Source organism: Hipposideros armiger, unplaced genomic scaffold (assembly GCF_001890085.2).
Source record: "Hipposideros armiger isolate ML-2016 unplaced genomic scaffold, ASM189008v1 scaffold_136, whole genome shotgun sequence".
Lineage (NCBI taxonomy): Eukaryota > Metazoa > Chordata > Mammalia > Chiroptera > Hipposideridae > Hipposideros > Hipposideros armiger.
In genome coordinates this window covers 2,791,235-2,806,559 of record NW_017731486.1, presented here as the reverse complement: position 1 = coordinate 2,806,559, position 15,325 = coordinate 2,791,235, and the positions used below count along the sequence as shown (strand labels likewise).

At 38.0% G+C, this 15,325-nt stretch overlaps 1 protein-coding gene across 5 annotated transcripts in view; it reads left to right on the top strand.

The window, feature by feature from the left end:
- PTPRM (protein tyrosine phosphatase receptor type M) overlaps positions 1 to 15,325 on the top strand; it is a 672,175-nt gene that overhangs the window by 359,585 nt on the left and 297,265 nt on the right. The gene's annotated exons all lie outside the window — the stretch shown is intronic.

The following is a 15,325-nucleotide window of genomic DNA, read 5'->3' as shown; positions in this document are numbered from 1 at the left end:
AGTCCAGTAAATTACTCCAGGTCAAAGGTGAGTGGTCAGAAAACCCCGGAAGAAAGACTTTATCCTGTAAACAAAGCAAGCCATGGTCAAGATTTCTAACAGTTGAAAGGGCAGGACTCAAATTCTGGTTTCCAAAGGATCATCAGTGCCATAGCTTGTTGCATGTAGTATGGGCATGATTAAAGGTGAATAAGAAACACACAACTACTTTCCGTATAATTTCTACTCCAGCAACTAATTGTGTTTTATGTATGAAACTTTGTATGACATTTAAGAAAGAAAAGTACAGCTCAACTCACAGTAAAAATTGATAAATGTTTAGGTTGTTCTTTGAACTTATTATTTTGGAAAATAATGCAAGTGAGACTCAGGAAAATTATAGACTGATTTTTATAAGGTAAAGAAATGTAGGATAATTTCATTTCTTTCTCCACTGGAATTCTCTACATGTTTTCAGTCCTCTGTTTCAGGCCTACAAGCTATAAACGTATATTAACAGTTCTGCTTCCCTTGCTTTCAAGTTTCTTTTAAGCATATTTCTTTTACTGATTAAAGTTCTGCTTGTTACAGATTCTTTCTTATCCTGAACTTCTGAAGTGTTCTTCCTAACAGAAATACTTAATGGATTGTCTTTCTTACATAGGTCCTCCTCTTTAAAACCTATAGAGTGCCCATGGCACTCTGTATAGGGTTAGGTGTCAATCTTGAAGGTAATCTGGGATCCTTCAACAAGTCTGAACCTCATTATAGCTGAGCTGGCACCAGTCTTGCCAGCCAATCATTAACAATGAGTTGGCCACACTATCGTAAAATGAGTACTTATGGGAAATATAGTTAAGTAACCCCTTTCTCAGGCTTTACCTATAATCTGCTAACTTCAAAGTAAGTTTGTTGTTTATGAAATATGAAGTAAGTGAAATTTCTGAATACAGCTTTCTTTCTGAAACTTGTAAGATCAAGAAGATGCTCATTAATCAGCCTCTTTCACAAGGCTTACAGACTCAGTGTGTGTCGTTATTTTGGAACTGGTCTGTGAAGGATGCATACACAGCTGAGGTATATGGCCACCATTCTTTTAAGGGCTGCAGACAACCTCCATCATTTACCTTGGTTTATTAGAGATTAAAATGATGGAGTGTTAGAGAAAACCTCAAAAACCAGTAAAAAAAACTGCTCTCGTTCTTTTTCCAGTATTCACTGCTGGTTTTTATCTGGTCTTACCCAGATAAATTCAAATTCAAGTAATATTTCTTTTGCGTTTTCCATTTGCATCAGCCATCAACTTTGATAGCAGTAACATTGTCTTTTTTTTTAATAGATGTAGTCTGCAAGCTTGACACTTAATTCATTCAATCACTGATTTGACATTTATTGAGCACCTTCTGTGTGCCAAGTATAGATGTTCTCTTATAAAGAGTTTCATTTTGTGGTTGCCCAGACTCTTGGCAACAGGCTTATTTGCATTAGTAATATCAAAACCTACATGTATACGTGCTCTAATGAGTAAAAAATTACTATCATACTTGTCATTTAGCAGTTAAGAAAAGACAAGTTTTGTAATTAATGGGAAAAAAGGACATATATTTCAAAACTTTTCTCATGGTGTTGAGCAACTTAGGAATGATCAGTGGAACACCTCTGAATATTTCACACTTGTGACCCATTGAAAAGTTGTAGTTTTGTTTACGAGATCAACACACTCCCTTCCAGAAGCAAACAGGAGATACATGAGGGATATATTTTGAAATCCCTTCAGCACTGTTTTTTGTTCATTTTAATTGTGCTGACCTCCTGCTCCTACAAACGCTATTTGAGGCTATACTTATGCTAGGAAACTTTGACAAGACAGTGAGTCTCGTCTGTAGTTCCTTTTATCCTGGAATGTGATACATGCTGGTTAGGTTTGCTTTGGTATAGATGGAACCTCCCTCTCTTTTCTGACACCAAAGAGAACAAGCACGCTGGTCATGTGACCTCAGCACAGGGACTGTGCCAGATACAACAAAAAGTGTTCATAAATATTGGCTGATTTAATTCATTGAATGAATGCAGCTCAGACTGCAGAATGCTAGTATGTTTGATAAGCAGTCCTGTTATTGTACTGGGGAGTGTTTCTTAATTATTTTGTCCTCAGTCAAAGTAATAATACATCATCATCTAACACACACACACACACACACACACACACACACACACACACACACACACTTAACTGTAGCAAAAATTTAGGCTCCCTGCTTCCAACGCTGCTCACTGAATAAGATACACTCGTATTTTTTCTATTTCATTTCATCTTATTCTTGTTCATTTTAAAAAAAATTCTTGTTGCAACCCACTAAATTTATTCAGTCCCCACTAATGTGTTATAACCACAGTTTTTTGTTTTGTTTTGTTTTGTTTTGTTTTTTAACGGCTTTACTAAACTACTAGTTTTAGGAGATTATGAAAGGGAACAGATATATAATTGGAATAAAAGTCCTGTCTACCTCAAAAATCCTATTCTAAAGAGTACACACAGAGAAAATTCTAGAAACTGGAAATGCTTTTGGTTTCTACTTCATTTCTTTTATTTTGTGATTGTCTATAATATAGAGCTACTTTGGGAAGAATATTAAAAGCTGTACATGCTAGAAATTCCTCAAGATTTTCTAGTTAACTTACAAATATGTCTAAGCTATTTATTTTATATTAATTTCTATTTATGATTTAATTACATAGCTAGCTCTGTAGTACTATGGAGAATGATTCCCTTAAATAAACTTTATCATCCATTTTGGTTAACCCAAACATCTAATATGATAAGATCTGTATCCTACAATATTTATAAACACAGTGACCTCTGGGATTCAAGTACAAATCAGATATATCAGAGCATGTAAAATTACTTGCCTAGATATAATTAGAACTTTAAAAAATGGAGAGCTAGCCACCAATTATTCACACATAAAGTTTCAAGTTTTGATAAAAATACATGTAGCGTATGCCTGTATTGTTAAAGATGAACACAGCCGCACGTTAGTTAAAGCAGTGAAAAGAGATTTTATTCAGTAACTGATGACAGTAGTTGATGGAGCTGAGCTCTATTCCGATTTCTATGAAGGTGACTGGGCATTTTAATAGGAGAATGAAGGAAGGGAGACAAGCTGGGACTCCATAGAATCAGGGAAGTGAAAAGTTATGAAATCTGGAAGAGTGTGTTAGTGCATGTGAAATCCATCTGGTTTGCTAACTAGGTATTTATCTAAGTTAGGCCCTTGTGTCCCACAGAGGCTGGGAGATGGGGAACAAACAATCAATTCTTTGGGCAGCCTAGAGTTTTATCAGGCAGGCACTTTAAGGGAGACTAGGGTTACCTAGGGATGTGACACTGAGCTGTTAGAAACTATGTTTACTGTTCAAGTCTTGATAGGCCAAGGTTGAGGCCTAGCTAAGAAAGGGCTCAGAGAAGCCTGGGTAAAGTTTGGTCCTAGAGAGAAAATTTGTCGCTTTTCATTCCTTCCCATGTGAAGAACAGTGACTTACTGGATTGATGATATTTGAAAAATGAAGTGAGGATAGCTTCTGGGAATTGTCATCAGGACACAAATGTTCTTTTGTGTCAGAAGGGCTCACAAGGGCCTGGCTAGAGTTTGGTCACGGAGGGTCTTTGTCAGTATATAGGCAAAGCTATCATGAAATAAATCCCAAGGAATTACCTTTTCTCCTTAATGTGGCTCTTAAAGCAAATATAGAGTTTTTTCAGTGTAAAGTATAAAACATGGAAATCACTGAACTAGATACCCACTGAAAAAGAAAAGCAACTACAGTATTTACAGAGAATCTTCCATGTTCTAGATAACGTGCTAGAGATTTCCACATGAATTATTTCATAGACTCCTCAAAACAGCCACCTGCGAGACATATTGTATTTTTTAGTTGGGAAAAGAAACAGAAAGGGATGATACTCACCCTCTATAGGGCCCAGACGTCTGATATTCAGTCAAATCAGGGACATACATTTTTATTCCAGGCTTTGTGACTTGGCCCTGGGATTTATTGACCTCAGTGTCTATTTGAACAACCCCCTTTTCAACCTCAGTGTTTCCTCTCTCCTCCTGGACCCTCCAGGCCCACTCAGCCCTGACACCCTACACAGCCCTTTCAGGTGTGTTCTCACTAACTCACTAACCCCCTTTGGCTCCTACCACCTTCCCCTCCAGTACATATCATGCTGATCCCCAGTTCTGAGAAAAATCCTGTCACCTGCGTTCTTGGCTCCTGTTTCCGAACTTCCAGCCATTACTGTAGAAATGGCAGAAACAAGCAGATTAATTCTGCTAGAGGTATATGTTTTGTCTCTGCATACCCACCTGAGGTTTTCTGTCGACCAGTGAATGTCTCCTGCTTATGCCCTTCACCTCTACCCCAGCTACTCTCTCAGCCCTGAGCCCTAAGATGATTTGGCCAGGCCTCCCCTTCTGTCACTGCCTTCTCTTCCTGGGTGAGCAGTCCTTTCCCAGGCTTGGCACCTTAGGCCTTCCTTATGCCTCTGGTGATCGGAGCCATTGGATCACAGAGAAGGACATCTTTTCCTTAAGAACAAGAAACAATTGAAGTCCATCACCAATAGCCCATGTTGATTTCTGGGACTCTCAATGACTAATGGGTCTATATCAAATACCAAATCTAAGTACATCCTGAAGCCCTAACACTGTCTTTCCATAGCTCAAGTTTATCTTCTCATCTTTACAAAGATGAAGCAGATTGCTAGATCCAATATATGTCCCATTTATGGATGTTTAGCCCTAGGTGAGGAAACTAAATTAGTATCTAAATTTGGTGATTAGTTGTGGGGCACGAGGGGGGTAATATTAGTGAAGGCAAGAAGCTCAAATCCTTCATTTCACAAATGCTTATTAATCAGTTACCATATCATATAGACAGACCATCAGAAGTGGAAATCCTCTAAAGTGACTGGTCCATTGGTTCTCAAACATTGCTCTGTGGGGTTTCATGGGAAAGCCTCAGGAGCTACTTTTAACACAAGCATCTGGGCTGGGCAGCAACTTCAGTCTAGAATAGTTGTGGGTAGTGTAGTAGGTAGGCGCATGGGCTCAGGTTCAAATCCCAGCCGTGCCACTTGCCAGCTGAGTGACTTGGGGCAAGTTTTTTCGCATCTCTGTATCTGTTTGCTCATCTATGAAATGGAAATTATAGTTTACCCTCATAAAGTTATTGTCAGGATTAAATGAACAAATGAAGTGCTTAGTAAACCCTCGATAAATGTTAGATATTATTGCTTTCCTACCTTATCATATTTTTTTAATTATGGGAAGAATGCAAACTTTCATTTCCTCATTGGTTGGTTGACCACATATGTCCTAGGTGCCTGCTCTATGTTAGATGTTGTGCTAGGCTCTAGGAATATCTTAGATAATACTGGAAAAGTTCGCCCTGTGTCTATACTAGCCTCAACCAGATTTTAAGCTTTCCACACCTTTCTCTCTGTGAATGTAAAAGTATGCAAACATATCCATACACAGTTTTTTCACTGCATCTATATACTTAACTATGCAACTTGCATTTTCCACTTAATATGTCTTGAATTCCCCTTCAAGTCAATACATATCAATCTAAGGCATTCTTTTGAATAGTTGAATGTTGTTCTTCTGTACAGTATGGATATATTATGATCTATTTACCCAATCTCTTGTTTATGAAAATTCCAATTCTTACCAGTTTTTTTCCTACTAACAAAACCAATAAACTAAAATAAACAGTCTTCCATATGTGTTCTTTCTGTTATAACTTTTATTTCTAAATGATTCCCAAATATGGATGAAAAGGCAAGTTTTTTATATATTTATAGAGCTGACCAGATTACATTTCTCCCAAATTATAGCCTATCACCCTCCCACCAATGTCTGCTAAGTGCCCTTTCCCCACAGCTCCACCAGCACTGGATGTTTACTACCTAATGTGTCCGCTATGATGGGTGCAACAGTATTTGAATGACTTTTCCTGAAATTGAATGGCATTGCCTATATGTATTAGCTACTTGCATTTTTTTTTCTGTATCTGTTCATACATATTCCTGTCAATCACTACTCTTTTGACTGTGCTTATTTTGTTCTTTGGCATAAAGAAGCTTTCACTTTTAGATAATCAAATATGTTCCTATTTTCTTCTGTTTCTTCAATGTTTTTGTTTTACTTGAGAAGGTCTTCACATCTCTTAGATTATTCAGCCATCACCCTGAATTTTAGCTCTTGAATTTATCTAGAAATTCCACTGATATGGTGTAGAGTGTTGCCAGGGGAGAGGTCTAGCTTTTTTCCAGATGAACAACCAGTTAGGCTGGCTCTCATTATTAAATAAACAATTAGTTTCTCACAGAATTGAAATGCCATATTGTCATATATAAGTTCTCACATATAGATTCCATTATGGTCCTTTTTGTCTCTTTCTACACGCTATTATCATAATCTTTGATTATACTGACTTTTATCATATTTTATTATATATTAAAATTAGAGTTCTCTCCTAGTTCTCTGTCAAAAATCCCTCATATTTATGTGTCCATGTCTACTTATCACTTCTTACAATTGCCTCCAAAGCCCTTATATAATGGGTCCCTTCTTACCTTTTTAATTCTTTTCCTCTCCCTCTCCTTCTGCCTCATTCCACACCAGTCACCCTGATCTCCCTGTTGTTCAGACGTATCAGCCACTGTCCCACCTTCGAGCTTTTGCTCCCACTTTTCCCTTGCTTGGGAATAGTCTTCCCCAGGTATCCACTTGACTGACTTCCTCACCTCCTTTGCTCAAATCTACCTTCTCACTGAAATCTGCCTTGAGTACTCACCCTTTTAACAATGCAACCTGCCATGACACCGCCCATCCCTTCCCCACAGCCTATCCCCTCATGCTGCTACTTTATCTTCTTTATAGCACTCTCACCTTCTGTGCTTACATTTTGTGTTTGCTACTGTCTTTCTCCCCCGTCCTAGAATATAAGCCCCTGAGGTCAGAAATCTTTACCTGCTGTGTTCTGATATATTCCAGCCATCAAGAAGGTGGCCTTCTTGATTGGTGTACACTACGCATTCAAATCCCCAAAATAAAAATACCCCTGAGATTCTCATTGGAATCTTACTAAATTTTTACATTATTGTAACTGTGGAAAATATGATAATTTTTTTATTTATTCATATCTTGTCATAAAACTTCTAATACAAATTTAGACTTTTTTATATAAGCCTGTCTTGTCAAGTATCCCTCCAAAATATATCCCAGGCTCAATGGCATCTCCTCTCTCACAGCCACCACCCCAGCATAGACCACTGCAGAAACATTTGAACTGGTCTCTGACTTACTGGCATGGCTCCCTCTTCATTCACCACATAGCAGCTGGACTGACTTTTTTGAAATTGAAGTCTGGTTCCATCATTCCTCTTCTTAAAGCCCCCAAATAGCTTCCTACTGCATTGGAATAAATTCCAAACTTCATATCACAGCATAAAGGGTCTCCACCATCTGGCCCCAGTCTTGCACTTAGTCCTCATCTCATATCACACCCTCACTCTCAGTGTTGATCTTCTTTCTGTTTCTCCAAAACACCAAGCTGAATCATGAGCCAACTGTTTGCACTGCTGTTCCCTCTAACTGAAATCTCCTACCCCTAATCTTCCTATTACCAGCTCCTTCTCAACAGTCAGGATTTAGTGTGAATGTCATTTCCCCCAATGTCTCCCTAGACCACATACCTGAAGTGAAGTGGACCTGGAGGCCCCCCAGGCACCATCTAGCCTATCACTTTGCTGCTTTTTGAAGTTCCCTGATGACTTTGTGTCCCTCTGCTAGAATGTGGTCAGAGCAGGGCTTTGTCTGTCTGTCTTCATCCCAGTGTAGTCCCTTAGGCACCCAGAGGGTATTCAAAATTATTTACCAAATGATGAACAGTTGATGATCTTTCTTATTAAATTTATTTCTAGCTATTTTATAGCTTTCATCACTGCCATGAGTGAATTTTGAATAAAGGCAATAAACTTTTCAAATTGGTTATTTTGCCTGCTTTTGACTGATTTTATATTACTCATTTGTAAAATATGTCTCTTCTTTATAGTGTATGTTTTTTAAATTAGTAGGTCTTCCATTGCAAATAAAACAGACCTATGATTTTTCAACCTATTTACAAAAGCACAATTTTAAGCAGTCATTTCTTTTGGCAAGAACCATAAGAAAGGTTTAATTTTAATTTTAATGTTTTAGAGAGTGGCCCACCCACTCCTACCAACATTATCTGTGTTGTACTCCCACTCTCAGACTGTGTCTGTCCACTTCTTTTCCTTCAGCTGTCAGACCCAGCCAGTAGGTCCATGGGACGATAAGCAATGAGCTGTGACAGGGCTAAATGCAGATAGGTGGCGTCTGTCCTTCTGTGGACCCAAGGTTCTCCATTTGTAAGGTGAAGACGTAACTGAAATCAGATCTTAGCCACAGTGAGTAGCTCAGACAACTGGGCACAGTTTGAAGATGGTGGGTTCGTTCCCTGAACTTTAGCTTAGTCAGTGGCAGGAACAGCAAACGTAGTGGTTCTGTGGTGGGAAGTAGCATGCCCAAGAATGAAGAACTGCAAAAAGGCCATCGTGGCTAAAAGAATGTACAATGAGCAGTCAGGTGGTGCAGGCCGACAGAGGCCAATGTTAACGACATTGGTCCTGATCCTAGGAGCAGGGGAAGCAATTGAGATGTTTTCAAGAAGGGCAGGGAGGTTCCAGTTTGCACTATATACTCCAACCATACTGGAAACATTGGAGGAGAGACGAAAGAGGCCAAAAGACTGAAGTAGGTAAACTCTAAGAAATGGAAAATCATCCACCAGCCCAGAGAAAAAGAACAAAGTGAGTGGATATGAACAGAAGAGCTAAATGCCAGGAAATTAATACAGTCTAAGTACAGGCCCTGGGATACTCATGATCTACAATCAACATGGAAGAGCATGTGATAAGGGATTTAAGGGACAGTTTCAAACATATCAAAGGAACACTTTGAGTGCCTTAGAGATGGAATGGTTTCATTCAACCTCTTGCCTGAAATATCCACGTCATTTATTTTGAGAGCTATTTACTGGGGTACACATATGAATCAAAACTGACAAAGAACATAAAGGATAATAAAACTCAGCAATATTGTTTGAATCTATGGGCACTGAGATAAAATATCACCACCTTTAGCTGCAGACAGTTATATTTTGCCCTTTCAAAGAGTTTAGTCATTAGACTTATAAAGTGTTGTATTAGGGATTGTTAATTGTGTCTCCCATGAAATATGTATAGAAATATTTTTAGCTACTGCTACAGGGGCCATGCTTTATATATCTTTATACTTTCCACAACCTGCCACTCAGCCCTTGGCACTTGAAAGGCACTCAGAGACAAGCTATAATTTTCCAATGGAATGAATTCATTTGTAAAAAGATAAAATTGCCTTAAAGGTATGAACTAATTTCCACACCACTTTTTTTTTAATAACACAGAGGAGCTCCCAACTGTGACTGCTGTCAAGCAGGAGTAGTGGGACTCCAGGAAGTGCAGCGGAACCAAGTGTCACCTAGTTATCCTCCCAGGGAACACTTTTAGGAAGTGCATACAGTTCAGTTCTGATAGAAATAAGTTACAACCTTTCAATCTTTGAAATACCTAGATGTAGGGAGTTATGTTCTGCACTGCTCCAAGGGTATTCATTGTCCCTGCTTTAGGAGGAAAGAGTTCACTCTGTCATCCTGAACTTGAAGAGCTTGATGTGTGATTAGCTCTGTGTTAAGAGAGAAGAATTCGAGAAGTGTAACATGTGCTCTTTGCTCTCAAAGAACTTGCATTTATCATGTTTGTTAAGATTAACATAAATGGTTCAATAAATACTCCACTTGAATGGATTTACCAATATCTTGAACAATTTGTAATAATGATAAGTGCGTAATGAAGTAAGTTGTCATAAATTCAGTTGTACTCTAGAATGTAATATCTATAATGATACCTGAGTTATTTTCATTGTCAAGAGCTTCAAGACCTTTTGAGAAGAACTTTGGGTAATATTAAAGGAAGAAAATCCCTCCTTTAGGCTTCCTTGTAAGTAATAATGGCCAAACTCTTCATTTAAGCTGATAATTAATTTATTGGAAATAGTGGCTGAGTTAGAACTACCATTTTTTGACTAGGTATCCTGGTGTTTTCAAATGCAATATCATTTGTAGATGGAAGGTTAACAATGCATATACCCTATCCTGGGCATTTCTTATTAAATAGTGAACAGGAGTAAGTAACACTGCTATATATTTTGGCCATGGAGGCCATTATAGAAAGTTAGTATGAGGAAAATTTGGTTGGAATTTCTCATAAGTGTTGTTTGGGGATTCTAAATTTCTTTTTCAACTACAAAGAATGTAAAGTGAGGAGAAATTTTTATTCTTCCTGCAACACCAGCTGAATGCATTTTAATGGGCTGTAGTGTCACTGGTGATTTATTGCCCTTTTTTGTTCTTTTATGTGTTATATTTGTCATTTTGCTATGGCAGTTTCATCTATAAAACAGTATAGTTACAAGAAAATGGTGAGAGTGTACAGGACTGCCATGGGAGATTCTGTTCCTTTATTCTTGTCATTTTTGGAAGGAATACTGAGTCAAATGTCAAGCATTTGGTTTCAGAAATAATATATTTTCAAAGATGTATACTGCACTGCAATAGTATTGTTCTCCATTTTTGCTACATAAACTTTAGGATTTCTATGTAAAAGGTTTTCAATATAAGAACAATTTAATTTTTCAATATTCTTTTGTGTTTTCTCTATCAACTCTATAATAAAGGAAAATAAAACAATGTATTTAACTTCCATTCATTTGCTTAAGGCATAGGGCTTTCTGGCTTGAAAAGCATAAATTACAATTTTATATCTTAGGAAATCAACCTTTTAATTTTGTTATTAATCTGGTGCATTGTGCATGTCCAAAAAGAAGGCTGAAACTAGTTTTGAGCTCAAAATAAACCAAGATTTCAGTAAAAGATGCAAAATACTGGTAAAAAAGGAAGTGCCTGTAATTTAAAAAATTGTCTAAGGTCTTTGCATGATTTTGTATTGATGAATTAAATTATTCTTGCCTTTTCTATAAAGAAATGTATTTCAATTTTATAATAAATTAATTCATTTTTGATATTAGTAAGCATGGAAAAGACCTAGATATTTTTAAAATATTTATCAAAACTGAGTGACAATATCTGTTTCACTGTCTTTCTCTTTATCCCAATGGCCAGCATGAGACTAGACATGTAGTAGCTATTCATTTGAATACTGTTGCAATTGTGATATTTTTATTATAATATCTTCCCTTTACTTGCTTTAGAAAAGTGTTACTAAAATTCAGAATGTGAAGTATCAAGATTAATTCTAATTGCTGTATATTTTTGAGACCAGTGAATTCCATTCAGAGTTTGTAGGCAAAGGGCCATGTTGCATTGCTGTGTGACACTTTTTTGGTTGACTTTAAACTAGTCTCTCTTGCAAATAAGTATTTTTAGAATACTATAAAGTAGTATTTGTGAGAATATTTTTAAAGTACTTATGGGTATGATCCAATATACAAGGTGTGATCAAACAATATGATGAATGTTTAAATTTTTAAAATTTATGACAGTAAAAGACACATTACCATTAATCTTTCTCAAAATACACCCCCTCACTTCGAACACACTTATGCATCATTCTTGCCACTTTCTGAAGCAGTTCTGGACGTCCTCTTTTGTGAGTGTCTTTAGTTGCACTTTCGTGGCTGTCTCAATGTCCTGAATCATTTTGACTTTGGGGAAGAGCCAGAAGTCACACAGTGCCAGATCAGTGAATAAAGCAGATGAGGACACACATAATGTTTTTACTTGACAAAAATTTCCATACCAGAAGCAATGTGTGACATGGAGCGTTGTCATAATGGAGGATGATTTAAGCACACTTTAAAACATACCTTCTTTCAACCATAGCTCACACCTGACTGACTGCACCAAACAAGTTGAAACTTGTCACACACTGTTACTAAGGTTCGAAACACTGCTTCCTGTATTGAAGATCCCTGCCTTTCGGTTGGATGGCACTTGGCAGCAGCATTCACCATATTTTGTGATCACAGTGGAAAGGCTCCATGTCACACATGGCTTCTGGTATGGCAATTTCTGTCTAAAAACATTATGGTATGTCCTCATCCACCTTATTCACTGGATCTGAAATCATGCAACTTCTGGCTCTTCCCCAAAGTCAAAATGACCATGAAAGGTAAACATTTTGAATTGATTCAGGACATCGAGGCTGCCACGAAAGCACAACTGAAGACTCATGAAAGACTTCCAGAACTGCTTCAGAAAGTAGCAAGAATAATGGGATAAGTGTGTTCAAAACAAGGGGGAATATTTTGAGGAGGATCAATGGCAATGTGTCTTTTACTGTAATAATTTTTTTCTTTAATTTAAACATTCACTGTATTTCTTAATCACACTGTGTATTTAATCAGAATGGAAAAGAAGTGAGAATTGTCTTCATTATCTTAACACAGCAGGATGTTGAGAAGGCAGCAGATCAAGAAAATATCAAGACTATATTTATAATAAACAAATCTCCTTTTTGAAGAAAGAATTCTTATTTTAAATACTTTACTGACCTTGTAAAAGAATCAAGGGACAGTCAGGACCGGCAAGTGAAAGGAGAAAAAGCAGTACTTTCAATAGAAGTATTTCTTTTTATTTGCCCTTTTGACAATATCAGTGTCTACACTTGTTCATCAGTGTCTCCAGCAGGCTGAGGGGGAGGCCCAAAGCTTTTTAAAAGACTAGCTTGTAAAATTCTAGCATGTTAAAATTACGTAAACCTTCTTCCCACCCCACACACATACATACTACTTTTAGAATTGTCATTGTTTTTAAATGACAGGATCTTGGATTTGGCTTTTAATATCTGATTCGTTCTCAAGTCATGGCTTTTCTAGCTTAGCTACCATATACTCCTAATCAAATGACGCTTCTCTTTTTGGGAAGGTTGTTCTAAGCAAAATGGGAAGAGAGAGGTCAGTCACTCCTTAGTGGAACTGTAGTGCTTGTCTAGCTACTTTCCCATCCCATATGCTTGTCATATTGGGTCTAGGCCTTCAAGAAGAAAATACCACTTTCCTTCATGATAAATCTTAAAACATTATTTTTATTAAAATCCAATATATCATGGAGTAAAATGAAACATTTGTCTGCTTATTTAAAAAGATCAAACAACAGACTTCAAAGAAATTTCAATCTACTAGTAGGCCACTTTGGATAAACTTCAGATTGTGCTGGTACTTGTCTCCTGTCTTTAACCCTTAGGGGCACGAAGGACCACCTCATAGGGACACTGAGGGCACTCGAGTATGACTCCAGATCATTTTCTAGACCACCTTGCACACTTCCTAGGGCAGTTTTCAAATATGTCAAACAGGTATCTGCGCCTGACAGTTCTCTGCACCAGATTTTAATAGGGTGGTTCACATGGACACTCTCGATTCGATCCCAGTGCTCATAATTTAGAGCATTTACTTTTTTTTAAATTTTATTATTAGTTTCAGGTGTACAGAACAATGCAATAGTTATCCTTTTCACCCAGCACAAAGTAACAAACCCCCTCCCCTATCTACTGCCCTCCCACCCCTGATGTCATACTTATCTATTACAATTCCATTGCCTCCATTCCCACACTCTACTCCACATCCCATGACCATATATATATATAATTGTAGTTGACAGACAATATTATTCAACATCAGCTTCAGAAATACAGTGCGGTGGTCAGGTCTCTACACCGACTATGAAGTGGTCTCCCTAAAAAGACATGAGTCCATCTGGCCCCCTAAAAAATATTTAGAACATTATTGATTATATTCCCCAGACTGTCTTTTCTACCACTGAGGCCATATTGTAGTTACCAGTTTGTATTGTCTCATCCCTTCCCCTTCTCCTTCATCCCCACCCCGTCCCAATTAGCAACCCTCGGTTTTTCCTCTGTGTCTCTGAGACTATTTCTGTTTACATTTCTCATTTATTCAGTTTTTTAGAATCCACGTATAAGTGAGATCATATGGTATTTGTCTTTCTCTGACTGACTTATTTCACTTCGCACAATGTGCTCTAGTTCCATTCATATCATTGCAAATGGTACTATTTCCTTCTTCTTTATAGCTGAGTAATACTCCATTGTGTAAATGTACCATAGTTTCTTAATCCAGTTATCTACCGATGGGCATTTCGGTTGTTTCCAAGTCTTGGATATTGTGAATAGCGCCGCAATGAACATAGGGGTGCATATATTTTTTCGGATTAATGTCTTGGGTTTTTCTGGATAAATATCTAAGAGTGGAATTGCTGGGTCATAAGGTAGTTCCATTTCCAGTTTTTTGAGATACCTGCATACTGATTTCCATAGTGGATACACCAGTCTGCAGTCCCACCAACAGTGCACCAGGGTTCCCTTTTCCCCATAACCTCACCAGCATTTGTTGTTTTTTGACTTATTGATGATAGCCATTCTGACCAGGGTAAGCTGGCATCTCATTGTGGTTTTTATTTGCATTTCCCTAATGCTTAGTGAGGTTGAACATTTTTTCATATGCCTGTTGACCATCTGTATGTCCTCTTTAGAAAAATGTCTCTTCATATCCTCTGCCCATTTTTTAATTAGGTTGTTTGTTTTTTTGGTGTTGAGTTTCATGAGCATTTTATATATTTTGGTTTTTGTTTTTTGTATTTTTTTAAAGATTTTTATTGGGGCATTGGAACAGCGCTGGGGAATTTGGAGGGAGGGGAATAGACAAATTGCTGTCCTTTTGTTCTTCAGTCTAGTTGTGGAGGACGTTGCTTCACTGGCCAAAGTTGGCACCATCATTGTGTTCTTCCCGGGCGAGGCAGATCAGTCACCGGCTTCTGGACGGCCGCTCACTGTGGCTGCTGGCTGCTCACGCTGGTTGCTGGCTACACACGGTAACCCACGGCAGCCCACTGCAGCAGGGGCTGCAGCCTAAGCCGTCGCTGGCGACTCACGGCAGCCCAGCTCCAACTTGAGCTGTTGTTCAGCATCTTAGCTGTAGAGGGCAGTTTCACTGGCCCTCATATGTGGGATCCGAAATGGGGCCCTCTAGCATCCCAAGCCAGCTCTTAACCAATGCGCCACTCAGCTGGCCCCGTTTTATATATTTTGGATATTAACCCCTTATCAGATATATCATTGGCAAATATCTTCTCCCATTCAGTAGGCTTCCTTTTTGTTTTATTGATGGTTTCTTTTGTT